The 15,143-nt window shown below is 43.6% G+C and overlaps 1 protein-coding gene across 1 annotated transcript in view; it reads right to left on the bottom strand.

Annotated features, from left to right (window-relative positions):
• Nucleotides 1-15,143, bottom strand: part of LOC121171848 (contactin-associated protein-like 5) — a 462,350-nt gene that overhangs the window by 322,519 nt on the left and 124,688 nt on the right. The window lies entirely within an intron of this gene.

The raw sequence follows: 15,143 nt of genomic DNA, 5'->3' as shown, positions 1-15,143 counted from the left end.
GGTTGGCTTCATTCACAGCCATTGTTTGCCTTCTTTCCGTGCTCGACTATTCCGAGGGAAAGCCTAGTTGCTGATGTGCAGTCAGCACAGAGCAGTCAAAAGAGGACCCATCACTTCCTCCAACGGGCAAAGGAAACGCTGAATATAAGGATATTGTACATTGGTAGGATTTATTTGCAAAACCCAGCCTTGGCCTTGTTTGCATTTTCACAACACTTGTGGATTTTGGGGAATATTGAACAATCTCTGAGATATTGGAACAATGCAGAAAATGCACATTAGCTCTCGGTCTGATATTAAGCCTTCAATGGGATCATTCTCCACAGAATGACTTACAAAGAAAGGAGAGACTCATTTCCTCAGTTATAGCCATTATTCAGCTACAATTATTTTTTTTAATTTATTTTTATTGGAAAGTTAGATATACAGAGAGGAGAGACAGAGGGGAAGATCTTCCATCCAATGCCAATCGTAACATCCCTGCTGACTTGTTCATCCATCCTCGAAAAGGTACTTGGACTGGAATTTCCTTCATGATGAAGATTAAAACGGATTCTAAACTGTGAGGTTTGCCCCAGTGCATACACACAGAACAGTCTGTATTATAAGTTTGTGGAATCCCAGGCACCCAGAGCAAATTGGCCGAGTTCTTTTACAATCGGTGAATTTACAAAGCTGTCACACAGCTCCCATTGCTATTGGAGACTTGCTGAAGGATTAAGTGAAAGAGTGAAAAAGAAGCATGGATAACTGTTGCGAATTCGATTCATCTAGAAAACGAAAAAGTACCATGCTCGGGAAAGTTTTTTAATCTGATACCTACATGAATGACATTGCATTTAATGAAATGTCACCAGTATGAACCACACATTTGTAGAGGGAGTGGTTGGCAAGGCAAGTTCTACTGGAAAATCCCTAGGAAAATGTTCGTGTGACAGTAATCTCAAAGCAATGACCTATCAATGCCCTCAATCCCCAAGCAAGACATTTGCCAAACATACATTTCTGAATGATGTTCAAAGTACTTTCTCCCCCAAATGAATGCAGTCTAAAGCCACCGAGAGGCTAGAAGCCCAGAGCTCATTACAGATGCATGTTTTTGACTTGATAAGACATTTAGTGAAGGGTAATTAACATGCAATCCACAGAGTTACGGCCAAAACTGATAAACCCATGCAGTGTTCATTGTCCTAAATGGATATTCTGGTGTAAAGGAAGAAATGGTTTCCAGAAAGGTGCTCACAGGAGTGAAGAGGAGGAAGCTGTCACGTACTGGGCACTAAGATGACTCAGCAAAGTTCTGAAAAGATGGAACTTAGCTGGTGAAATTAGCATTAACCTCCTGAATTTATTTTTCCTTTCTTTCTTTCTTTCTTTCTTTCTTTCTTTCTTTCTTTCTTTCTTTCTTTCTTTCTTTCTTTCTTTCTTTCTTTCTTTCTTCCTTCCTTCCTTCCTTCCTTCCTTCCTTCCTTTCTTTCTTTCTTTTTCTTTCTTTCTCTCGTTCTTTCTTTCTTTCTCTCTCCCTTCCTTCCTTCCTTCCTTCCTTTTTCACTACATTTTCTGCTTTGTGATGGGGTGTCCATTATGTCCACCGGAATGCACAGAAGGCACATGTACTTGTCAACACATAGGAACAGGTACTCAAAACCCTCCCTGAACCAGCAAGATTCAGCATACACAGTCTATTGGCTTCTCTGAGACCATTACTATAAATAGGTCACTTATTGATGAAAAAAAAAATGCATGACCAAATAATCTAGTGATCAAATCTACCAACTCAAAAGCAAATGGAAACAAGTCTTTGAAGCTCACCGTGTGGGATGCAAATCCAGACCAGTAGTTGAAGGTCTTATGAATGTCACGAGAAATACCCACTAGAGAAACGAGTACAGAGAGACGACACGAAGCTCCTCGGCCACTCATTGCCAAGTTCTGGATTTTGTTTGATTTCTGCTGTATGAAGTTTGAGAAGTAACAAAGTGACTGTTCTCAATAGCGCCATACATCTGCACTTCCCTCTCTGCTTTGAGAGCTGCAACACCAATACATGCAGAAACTCGGCCATCTGGTGCATGCCTGGGAGAGAATCTTAGCAAATCAGACTTTTCACACCATGCTTCAGCAAAAAGAAACAGTGTTCCTGTCCTTCTGAAAACTAAACAGAAAGCTTATCCAACTCGCTCTCCAAGGAAATAAGGAAAAGGGATATTGGAGTTGACTGGATGGAAGCCTTGGGGTTCTGTTGCAGGCCCTGAAGGGAAAGCAGGATTTTACAGCAACATCCATCCTTGCTAAGATATTCAGCCCATGAGGCTAGGCCATTGTGCAGAAGGAAAATGCAAAAGCAAGAGCTCAAGGCTGATGAACGGCAATCCCATCACACGACAATGTGTGTTGTATCTTTTGCAAGTCAACGTGAATGCTTTTTCCTCCCTACCTCAGGCTTCTTCCTACATATTACTAACAGATAAACCACACACAAGGCCTTAATGTTTTATGTGACTGGAGATTTATAGTTTTACTTGGTACGCAGTTTATTCAGGATCAGGAAAATTTCTTTTTCTTCTCAAGGACCATTAGGCATGTTTGTGAAACCATTCTTAATTCTTGTTTCCACTCCCGGGGAACTGAGGTCTTCCTCATGTTCACATGTTCAGTTTCATGGACAGTACTGAATGAAGCCAATGGTTACAGAGTGCAATGAAAATATATCTTTGCAAAATTTAAAAAAAAAACTATAAAGAAAGGAAGAAAGAAGGGAAGACTCAAGAGGCAGGAAAAAGTATGGTTATCCTCTGAATATTGTATAAAATATGTGAAACATGTTCTCATTATGCTAATAAAAATGTAAATATAATATATATATATGCTGATTTATATATATATATATATATATCAATCTAAGAAGAAATATTTCTGTAGCCTGATGGGATCTGGATTCCACTGCAGCTGTCCTGGCAGGGCCATATAAAATGATTTCATTAACACTGCACTGCCTGCACCCTGGACGACCATTCTGCAGAAGCAAAACTTCATGGAACATGCACCTTTGAAAACAGTTTTTACTTGGTTGTAAGAACACTTTTGACACATGAAGAATTTTTGCATCACACGAGTTTGGAAGGCCAGCACATATGTGCACACTGATCTGTTCACCAGCATGCCGAAAGCTGTGTGAGGGCGCAGGCTCCTGAAATTGGAAATAGTGGGGAAGAGGGGGTCCACAAAACAACCGCCCCCATTCAGGAATGACACATGGCCTTTATTTCCTTAGAAAATCCTGCTGGGCATGGGAAGCACTTTGAGGGAGAAGTTTCTGCTCACAGCGCTTGCTGAGGATGACAGCACTAAGAAATTTTCTCAGTCGGAAGGTGCTATGCAAGGGACAAACAGCACGATGCTAGAGTTTAAATTTCCCTCTCACATTTAGCTGCTAAATGCACTTTCGGGCTCTTTGTTCCCAGGCTAGAGGACTTTAAAGATGCAAATGCAGTTCCAATGTTCAGGGATCCACAGACTCAGCGCTACAATCTATCTGAAGCAGAAGTAATCAAGTGAGTTAACAGGGGCTGAAGTGAGGTGCAGCCAAGATTTGGGACACATGCATCCTTTCTCGGAGCACCTGCTTTCCAATTCCGGCTCCAGTTTCAATTTTAGCTTCGATGGTAGCTCAGGTTGTTGGCATCGTGCCAGATTTAATTCCAAACTTCTGGCCTGGCTCAGCCATGGTTTTCGCAGGTATTTGGGAAATCCAGCAGCAGGTGGAAGATCTCTCTCTCTGATTTAATTTTTCTGGACTTCAACTATGACGGAAATCAACAATTAAAATTATTTCAAGAAAAAGATTAGAGGGCAGGTGGTTGGCACAGAGGAATTCACTGCTTGCTATAGTCACATCCCAGAGTCCAAACTTCTCTGCTTCTGATCCCGGCTCCTGTTAATGTGTCCTGTGGGAGACAGCACTCGTGGGATCCGTACCTTTGCCGCCTCTTCACTCTTGGAGGCATCAGTGATGGAATTGGCTCCTGGCCCTGTCCTGGCCCAGCCTTGACTATTGCTGGCATTTGCAGAGGAAATCTGCAAATGTTAACATCCTCCACCCGTGCTCCCGACACTCTGTCTCTCACTCAAATACCAAGAAAATAAATAGATGTCTATTTTTACATTTAGTGGACAACATATGGTATCCACGTTTCTTCCTTAATAACATTATGTTTTTCAAGAGATGGACTAGTTAACTCCGCAAACTCCCCACAGATGATGGTGTCTGGATCTTGCTGTTGTTTCTGGTTAATTCCTCAGAGAACAGCTAAGCCTTGTCCTGGTTTTGGGAAGACAAAATGATGACTTTAGGGTTCTCTGATCCTGTCACACTATGTCCTCTCTGGAACAGCTCCATCTCCCATCGACATGTCAATGTCTGCACCACCAGATGAACCCCAACTCACCTGCCAGTATTTTCCAACAGTAATTGATCTTCCCTGAATGAACAGCTTAGGGACACAGATTCTCACCAGGAAGAGAAGCAGGAAGAAACAGATGGTTTGCCTACCTGATCTTTTCCATTCATTCTGCTGAGTTTTGGATCTCAAGCGAGCTCCCTGCAGAAGAGGGGTTAACGTAGAGCAAGCCTTTGGCAACACCACCGATCTGACCAAGCTCACCAAGGTACTCTCTTCCTCTTTGTTCATTTGCTCCACTTCAACTTTGACCTAACTTCATTTCTTTTTTTTTTTTTTTTTTTTGCTGTCAAATTGTAGGCAGCTTGAGTAACTCTCTTTCCATGGGAAAAATGGAATTCACACTTTTAGGTGGACATCAGAAGAAATGCACAGGAAGGGGAGGGACAAAGAACAGATAGAGAAAATGCATCTGTTAAACAAATCAAGGTCTGTGGCATGAATTGCGGGTGCATCTATGCACTTGCTGTACGCCCTATGACCTCGCTAAGAAAATGAGCACCTAAGCACTTGCCCATGATCCCTTTCGCTCCATCTCTAGCGATACCATCTCCAACATCACCATCTCCTTCTTAGGTTAATGGAAGAGTTTCCAGACAAAATTTCTGTCTCTCATCACCATATGTGAAGGGAGAGATTTTTCACCGTTAGGGTCAAGTTCAGTGTTGTCTGGATGGCTTTCTACACGGCTAGGTTCTGCTTCTCACAGTGGCCTTCTGCTGTCTCCCCTGCCTGAGGCTCCCTCAAACACTGCAGCTCACCTGAAGTTGAGGACACCGTTTGCTCGTCCACACAGTCTCTTCTGTCGCAGGCACTGTGTCAGTCCACTTTCTGAACGGAAGGTTGCCGATTTATAAAGAAAACATGCTGGTCCAGTTCAGAGTTGGAGAGGCTTAAGTCCCAAACACACAGATCTGGCTCTGGTGGCCAGATCTGACATGGTAGCCATGTGGCATCATAATGGATGGACTCTTGGCGCAAATCAAAGGACAATTCAGGAAGGCAACATGAGCTCTTGTTATTTCACACAGTGATTTCGGAAAAATCAACCAAAGAGTCCCACACAAACTGATTGTCTTATACAAGGGCAATACCTCCAATAACCCAAACACTCGCATAGGCCCCACCGCTTAAAGATTCTGCGACTTCCACATTCCCACGTAGGGAATCAAGTCTTTCTTTATATTCATTTATTTTATGGTTGTAGCTATAAAGTGAGAAAGAAAGATGGAAATCTATTGATTCACTCCACAGACAGCCGCTGGAGCTAGACTGAACCAAGTTGTGTTAGAGTCCGGCTAAAGCCCCCGGATGTCAGCGTGCAAGCTAGTCAACCCCCCAGAGAAAGACAAAGAGTCTCACTGGTAATGCAAACAGCAAACAGGGTTTATTGCGCCAGCATGCTGGGGGGTCAGATCACACTTGGGGCACGCAGGCCAGCCAAGCGGGGCGGTCGGATCCAGAACAGCCCAAGACAGGTAGGATCCCGAACAGCCCAAGACAGAAGCTAATACAGGCCCTTTGGGGCCGGGAAATACATCAAAAGTAACAACTTTAGACATGTTCATTTTTATGGCTTTCAGGCACAGGCAGCCTGTTCTGTTCCCATACCCATTATCTGTATGGCTCATCCCATTCTCACACCCTTATCTTCTTCCTGTTCCTGGGACCAGAGAAGAATTGTGCCCTTGCCCCACCTACACCTGGGTTCACAAAGTTGCAGGACAGCAAAGAACAGATTTATCACTAAAGCGGAATCCTCCCAAAGTCCAGGGCCTCCTGGCCTAGCACAAAGTAGCAGTTTTCTCTACACAAAGGAACCTCACACTGCCCAACAATAACATTTTACCCACACTCTAACAGTTGAAGTTAGGAGTCAGGCACCTGTTTGTTCTCCAATGTGGGGGGCAGTGGTTCAGGTGCTTAGGCCATAATCTGCTGCCTTCCCAGATACACTAACAGAAAGTTGGATCGAAGAAGGACAAAACGAAGCCAGAACCTGCACTCTAATATGGAATGCTGATGTCACAAGTGGTGACTTAACCCATCGCATCACAATGCTTTGGATTTTAACACGCTGCCTGCCTTATCATTTCACTTTATATTCCTCAATCTCCTTGACAAATGTCACCAGGTCATTGGCTATATGACACAGGACAAGGGCTTGGAAGAGAGATAACGAAAAAAAAATCACCTCCACGCATTAGTTCCTCGTGTTTACTGAGTTTGTATATACAGAGATCTGTCAACAGCCCCAATTCACATTCCCAGTGAATCAAATGAGCTCAGAAATGTGGTGTATTCTATTCATTTCGTTGACTTTCGTGATGTTTAAGGTTGTAAGCTGTTTTTGAATTGACAAGTTGTTTAAAAAGAAAATATTGCTGAGTATGGCCCTCCTTTCACTCCACTTCTTTAAAAACATATTTATGAAAGCATTTCATATCAGAAAATGGTTCCTGAGGATTGTAAATTGATTGGACTTCTCCAATAGTCTGCAGCAACCCTTCTCTGTCCGACATTAATCCTGCTTCCAGCTGCTCCCTCTGCACGGATGGCGGCAGGGCCTGCAAGTTCCACTTTGAATACAGAGGATTAGCGCTAGATAAATGGGTGTGCTCCCTGCTGTGCCGAAGAGTGATGTTCAGGCTCCAGACATATTTCACATCATTTCCAATTTTAAATAGTGATTGGCAGGCTCTCCGGCTTACTAGACCTACTCTTGGTCACACTCCGTGGTTGATAATGGCTCAGTCAAGCTAACCAGGCGTTCTGAGCCTCCCCTTGATGTGCTAGGTCTCTGAAGCTGAGCCTGGTGTGTTTGATGAGTCTTATGTCTCAGAGTCCCTGCGTGTACTACAAACTCAAAAAATCAGGGCACTCACGGGCAAGATGTGGTTCTCTAATCTTACTTGAGTATCTTTGTGCTGTGTCTTGCAGCATGCTAAGACGGTGCCGAGGATGGACACTGGAGCATGCGGTCTCAGTTTACCCTCCTGCCCTACTCCTGGCTGCCTGTGAGAACCTGGGGAAGTATCTAGCTTTTCCCATCCTGACACTTGATTCGGTTTACAATGGTGAGAAGAGTGTGTTTTTTAAGGGACGGTGGAGAAGACTCTGTGCAGGTGTGATGACTAATGAGCATTCTAGTGAATTACACCAGAATCACCCAAAAATTATGCAGGGTGACATCCACTGCGTTCGTCATGCTTAGAGCGGCTCTAGCCAGAGGTACGAAGCTCTGCCATCGCGTAACATCTGTAGGAATGACAACTACCATCACGGTTAGCTCCCTCTACAGGTTGAATGACAATCCGGTTATGCTTTAGAACTAGGTCAAACGCTGAGCTTTTAAATGAGTGAGTGCCATTTTTCAGGGAAGTAAAAGAGGAGGTCACTGATTGGGTGCAGAGAATGCTCTAGATGCCTGTTCTCACATCACGCCTCATTATGCCCTGTGTGTCTGGGAGTTTCAGAAGGCAGTAAACTGACTTCAAAGTCCAGGGTGAGCATGCAGATTACCCAGGTCTGCCCACGACTGACTGGAGTCTTCACCAGTTTTCAGAGCAGAAATTGTATCTATCATCTATCCATCCATCCATCCATCCTTCATCAATTCATCTCACCTGTCATCTACCTATAGACACACACCCATTGTTCCACCTGCAGCCTCTGCCTAGAATTCCATGTAGAACACCTGTTTAAAGCCCAGCACTTCTTCCTCCATCTTTGTTCATTCCTTTGCTTCATTACTTGCCATGTTTGCTTTTCTCTGTAAGAATCTCTGTTCTTCGAGTGAATTCAATTATTGAAAGACTCTTTCTCCCCATGATGCACCAAAGGCTAAAATCCATAGTATTTTATTTCTTATTTCACTGAATTAAAAGTACATAGACAATGTGGGACTGTCTGCCACTGTCAACACCTACCACGTCACTATACACTTAAACAACACCATCATGGACTTATGACTGCTTATGAAGGGCTGTACTACTGTTAAAATAAGGAGAAAGTTTTGGGATGGGGTAAGGGAAATCCCAGAACTTATGGAATTGTGTCATAAAATTAAAAAAAAATCAAGGTCATGGCACGGTAGCCTATTGGCTAAAGTACTCACTTTACATGTACCGGGATTTCAATACAGGCGCAGGTTTGTATGCTGGCTGCTCCACTTCCCTTCCAGCTCTCTGCTTGTGGCCTGGAAAGGCAGTCAAGGATGACTCACAGCCTTGGGACCCTGTACCGACATGGGAGACCTGGAAGAGGCTCCTGGCTCCTGCCTTTAGATTGGCTCATCTCCGACTGTTCTGGCCACTTGGGGAGTGAGCCAACAGACGGAAGATCTTTATTTCTCCTCTCTGTAAATCTGCCTTTCCAATAAAAATGCATAAATCTTTTTAAAAAGTAAAAACTAAAACTAAAAAATAATAATGAATTAAACTAAGAAGTAACAGCAACAACAACAACAAAAAACACATGAAGAGTTTCTAAAAGACCACTGTGACAACAAGAGATGGTAAGAGTGTCATGGCATTTTTATCTCAGTTTGAGTTTGTTGATCTTTCTTTCCTATGCATGCAGAATTGCTTCGTCTCAGAGGCTGCAGATACACCAGAGAGCCTTTATTCTATTTCCATTCCGGGGACAAGGAAAAAAAAAATTTTCCCTCTCTGTGCCTTAACTTCCTGCTCAAGCCAAACAGGGATGAGAGGTAGTGGTCATATATAGTATGTAGTATGCCCTGTATATGGATGCACCTGTCAAGGTCAGCCTTGACCTCCTCCCTCCTGCAGTTGATACACCATGTGTCAGGACACGGTGAGGTGGGATCACACTGCCCATGGAGCCAGCATCACTCCACCAGGAGCTGTACCCATGCAACTGGTGGCAGGGGCAAAGCTTCAGTTCTCTCTTCCATACTTGTGCCTGTTCTCCTTGACAGTTGGGTAAAACACACAGTCTCCTTAGCAATTCAATGCTACCCCGTTACTTAGACATTCATTTCTCCAACCTGTTTCTAGAGACTTCTAAAGGCAATTGATTTACAGGATTAGCGATCTTGTAACTCTTTCCCCCTGTTCAGGCCAACTACATAATTTCTTTCATTATCGAGGGTAATTGCTGAGTATATACCATTTTATCCTGTTTAGATTGCTTGACCTTTTCCCCGTCTGCTTTTATAGTTCTTCATTCCTGCTAACATTTCTTCACAGTAAGCAATTTTGGCATATCGTGGTACACAGTAAATGCTAATTGGTCCTTTAGAAGGTTCCCATGATAAATATCTTTATGCCTCCATTTAAATGCCTTGAGCAGAGAGCAAAGAGGAGAGAAGTCATTTTGCACAGTCCTTCATCCACATTGACACTCTTAGGTCACCTTGCTTTCGCCCAGCGACATCCGACACGTGCTGTCTGTCTTGTGTATCCGTCATCCTTGGCCTTCTCACCTTTTTCCTTCTTTTCTTCTTCTTCTTTTTATCTATTTATTTATTTATTTTGTAACATAGTGTATTCTAGATTGCCAGAACTGATAGCTAGCCCCTCTGAGTTTTCTCCACAGGGGTTGAAGCAAAAGACACCAGACACAAAAGAAATGGACTCCCAGCTATGCACCTGCTCAGTGTAAGTGCAGTGTCCTGAAGACAGGGGGTTAAGGGGGCTGACTTCTGTTACTTTTATCCCCTACATTATGTCAGCTAAGAAGAGATATGAGCAGGTCATGAACCAACTTGCCAAGGAGACCTTCTGGTTCCATTCAGGAGCAATCTCTGTCTTCTTGATGTGTATGGTTATTTCCTAACATTCCATTTCAGAATATTTGCAAGTTGGTAAAGCAAAAGTTGCGAGGCACTAATACAAAGTTTCCATATATTCTCCTCATTTTTCTTATTTGTCACAATGCTAAACCACACTCAACTTCAACTTCCCCTAATTTTTTGGAACTGAGCTATTTTTTTCTATTCCAATTCGTGTATAGAAACTGGTTAATAACTTAAAATAAAAAATAGTTCTGGTATCTATATCTCACACCACGCCATTTTTCTTATTTAACATATGTTGTTATGTAACAGATTTTAAAAATACATGCCAAAATGGATCACTCTAGATAATTTCTTAGCCATACTCTTTGAAGCAGATGTAATTGTTTTAGAAAAGTAAAATCTTACACTTATGTAATAAAGCCAGCATGTCCAGTGACATATCACTGATCATGTGCACAAGTAGGGTTTGAATCCTCAAAACTTGAATCTCAGTCTGTCTCTGCTATTACACCACCAAGAAAAGCATGGGAAGCCATGGTTCTCTGGTGTCCAGCACAAGCATCTATTAAGTCTCCTTCAGAAATGCCTCAGTAGAATTGTGTTAACCCAGTCCTCGAGAGAACAGAGATGCCTTCTCAAGTCCTGTGCAACAATATTGTTGAACCTCATTTCTATATTTTCATGTCACATCAATGTACGGCACCCCATGTGAAACCAACCGTTGCCTAAGACATTATTCATTGTGACTTTCAGTATTTTCCTTTTGAATGTAACCCTATAAAAAGTAATTGGTTCATGACCTATCTATTCTGTTGCAATCTATCGTGTTGCCACTTTTGCTAGAAGACCAAGCCTTTCCCAAGGTTCTAGACTGCTCAGACAGGCACCTGCCACCGAGTGAGATGCTGCTTCTACATCCATCAGTTTGTCCCCAATGACCTTTTTCTCTTCTGTAGATGTTCTTCCTAGGATGATTGGGGCCAACAACTGGTGGCCCATCAAAGGGAAGCAACAACATGTGGGTCTATGAGGGCTGTGAGTGGATAATTTTGTGCTAAAAGGCAAGCCTTTCTGCACAGGAGGAACAGATGTAACCAAATGTACAAAGGCAGAAGTCACTCATCAAGGTTGAGTATGAAGCTCTTGGGTAGACATTGAATGATCAGGAAGAGGATGGTAAGCCCAACCACAAGGGAACTGGAAGTCTGGGAAGGGTCTAGATGCTTCCTCCCTCGGGGAAGGAGAGTAAACGTGGGATGTGAATAAATGCAGCAGAGTCCACTGCCCTTGGCCATGATGATGAGTCACACTCCAGAGGCACTTTTACCTCTGAATTCTTAGCTGGCCAAGACTGCATTGACCTTCACATTTGTAAAATAGCAAAATCCGGTTTGATGTCTTAGTTTCTGCTCTTTCTTCTCTTATCCAAGGACGGGCAGTGCCTTCTCTGAATGGATTTGTGTGTCTACTTGTAAATGTCAAGAAGGCTTTCTTACTTCAAAGGGACTGACAGACAAAGCTTCATTACGTGAATAATGAAGTCCATTGTCAAATGCATCCATATGCCTTTTGTCCTCTGTAAGCACAGAATAAAGATGACAATGACAAACAAGGAAAAGATAAGAACCAGAGAGGGCTGTCGTTGGGCTGCTGCGGGTTATAGGCCACTTACAACTGGCCCAGCTCCCTGTCAAGGCGACTGGGAAAGCAGCAGCCACTGACCTTGGTGTCTGCTACTTTATCATCCATGTAGGCTACCCAGATGGAACTCCAGGTTCTAGGTTTCAGCCTGGCTCAGCCCTATCTAGTGCAGCAATTTGGAGTGACTCATCAGATGGATGAAAGAATTCCTTTAAAAAAAAAAAGATTTAATTATTTTTATTGCAAAGTCAGATATACAGAGGAGGAGAGACAGAGAGGAAGATCTTCCATCTGCTGGTTCACTCCCCAAGTGGCCGCAGAGGCAGGAGCTGAGCCAATCCGAAGCCAGGAGCCTCCTTCAGGTCTTGCAGGGTCTCAAGGCTTTCCAGCAGTCTTCGACTGCTTTTCAGGCTACAAGCATTCGATGGGAGCTGGATGGGAAGTGGAGCTGTGGAGACAGGGACTGACACCCATATGGGATCCGGAGCATACAAGGTTAGCACTTTGGCCACTAGGCTACTGTGCCAGGCTCGCTCCTTCCTTCCTTCTTTTCTTTTTTTCTGTTTTCTTTCTTCGTTTCTTCTATTTTCCATCATCTATTGCTCCCTCTGTCACTGCATCAAATAAATAAGTAAACGAATCTGTGTTCTTCTTTAAGGCAGGAGGCAAAATCTATGAGCAAACTAGTCACAGCAGGAGACATATGAAGTGCCAAAGAGTAAAAATACAATGTGTTAAATTTTCATTTCTGTTCAGCATAAAAAACATATTTTAAAAAAAACCTTGCAGATTTTTTAAAGCAGAATTTGGAAAAGAGAATAGTGCATTGTATTAAAGCTTTCCGTACACGTCTTTCTGGCAAGTTGAAGCAATAGCTTTCTTTTTAAGTAAAGCAACCCATTAGATTTTCAAACTCTATTTGTTCCTCTTATCTGGACCTAAACATTACAGGTTAGAACCGGTAATTTTTTTTTTTTTTAGTTCCATTTCCTTTGATCTACCTAGCAGGTTCTGAATAAAGTGGTTTGTGTGTGAGAGGGGAATGATGTATGGGATTTCTCCTGGCTCCTAGGTACCATCACTTAGATCAGGGAATTTGGATCAGGACTGAATGAGTTCTGGGCTTTTCTTTTGTGTCCAGGGTTCTGTGCATACCTAGGATGATTTCCAAGCCCCAAATAAAGACCCATGTCTGGAGCTTGAACTTAGGCTGGGGACAGATGTTGGCCAATATTCCCCTAAATTAGTGCATCCCTGTGCAAAGGAGGGAGGAGTAGCAGATATACTCTCTGAGAACTCAACAGTCCTGGAAGCCAGCCTATAGTGGAAGTTCAAGGAGTTGAGGCACGCCTGGGGCTGGCTTCCTCAGCTTCCTAAAAATCACACATTTTGTCACGTCTGGAAAGGAAATACTTCTTACGAGGTATAAATGGCGCATTTAAGGATTCCTGCATGCCTGCCTTGCCAGAGGGACCCAGCAGCCCTTTGCACCCCCAGACCCCCCCCCATTCTGGCTGCTGCCACTGTATAGCAGAGTGCTTTCCCAGCACCTGTCCCTCAGGAGCCCTCACACCCAATTCACCTGGTATTCCCTTGACTCACACTCAAGGTGTGTCTCCTGACTCCTCCAAGCTGCCTGGGTTTCTGCAAGGTGCATCTCTCGACTCCTGCAAGCTGCCTGGACTTTAGCCATGGCATCAGGATCTCCAGTGAGAGTGTGGGAAGTTCACGCAGGGGTGAAAGGTGGAGTTAGTGGATGAATTCTTCCCTTTCCACCTGCCCCACACTCTGCAGACACAGAAGCTTCCAAAGGCAACTCTGCAGCATTCCAGGACCTGCAGCCAGCTTTAAATCCCATCCTTTATGATGGTTTTCTCTTTCTATCCCATTCCACTACCCTTCTGCCTCCACCTGCTCCCTTGGGATTGCACTCTCCAGGAAGGCTTTGGTCTCAAGCTTGATTTTTCTAGGATATCCCCATTCAAATGGAAGGAATGTGGGCGAAGAATTCCAAATCACTTTCCATTGTGCTTGTTTCTATATCAGGGTACAAACTCAGAGATTAGAAATAATGGATTCAGTTTATGACATTGTTTAGGACATTCACTTCCCATACTGGAATATGTATGATTGAGTCTTGATTCTATTCCCAATCCCAGCTTCTTGCAAATAAACTCTCTGAAAGGCAGCTCCAATACTTGAATTTCTGCCATCCACATTCTGGAATCCCAATGCAGTTGCTGGCTCCTGGTTTGAACCCGGCCCAGTGCTGACTCTTATAAACATTAGGGGAATAAGCCAGCAGACAATGGATATCTGTCTGCTCTTCTATCCCTCAAACATGACAAAAATAAATAAAAGTTAATGAAAAACACAGTGGATTCTATTTTTAAAAGTATCCATGAGAGTCCACTCAACGTGTGTTGTCTCAGGAGCAGAGGAGATGTGCAGCCTGGGCTCTGTGCTGCTCTTCAGCAGACACAGTGAGGCTCATTGCATGCACATGATGGGTATGGGTCAGGGGCAGTACTACAAGTTCATGTTGTTGTGACCAAATAGAATCAACGTTTAATGTTCCACAGTTGAGGCAGTCCATGGTATCAAGTTCTTGAAGGTAGCATCTCCCTAACTTACAGACACGTTTCTACTCACATGGGGGCGGGGGACAAGTTTGCTTTCCTATCTCTCATCCCAAGACAGCTGGTGGGCCACCACCTTGACCTAATCATCTCTCATAGATTCTCTGTCCAAATAATGCTGCAAGGGATTAGCGTTTCAATATATGATGTTACGAGGAGATGGCACAACTGCCCGATCTACTGCAAGGGAGTGGCACATTTTTAGGGAAGTGCCCGTAAAAGAGACTCAGGAGAGAACGCTGGCCCAGGGAGAAAATCTGAAGCAATTGCACATGAAATGTGCAAGTAAGAAGGCACCCATATGGATGCATACACACATGGAAAACAGGATGAGAAACACAAAGGTCAGAGTCACCAACAGTTACGAAGAGACTAACTTCTTTTGCACAATTGTAAGTTCTACAAATTGGAAGATGCCTCCGTGCAATAGGTTTGTCAGGAGAGTGTTTCTGGGGAGGAGGGGTGTCCAACAGTGGAAGAGACTGCACTGTGACGGACGAGGAAACGCCAGCAGAGGAAGAGAGTCGGGTTGGGCAGTGTTGAGGGTCCCTGATAATGGTAAGAATGTGCAACTCTCCATTTCTGACCAAATTATTTAGTAGCTCATTTCAAGAACACCTGCACTGTCAACCACTTCCA

This window comes from Ochotona curzoniae, unplaced genomic scaffold (assembly GCF_017591425.1).
Source record: "Ochotona curzoniae isolate NIBS_2020 unplaced genomic scaffold, NIBS_Ocur_1.0 scaffold_274, whole genome shotgun sequence".
NCBI classification, from domain to species: domain Eukaryota; kingdom Metazoa; phylum Chordata; class Mammalia; order Lagomorpha; family Ochotonidae; genus Ochotona; species Ochotona curzoniae.
The sequence above is the reverse complement of the archived record's forward strand: the minus strand, read 5'-3'. Positions and strand labels throughout refer to the sequence as shown.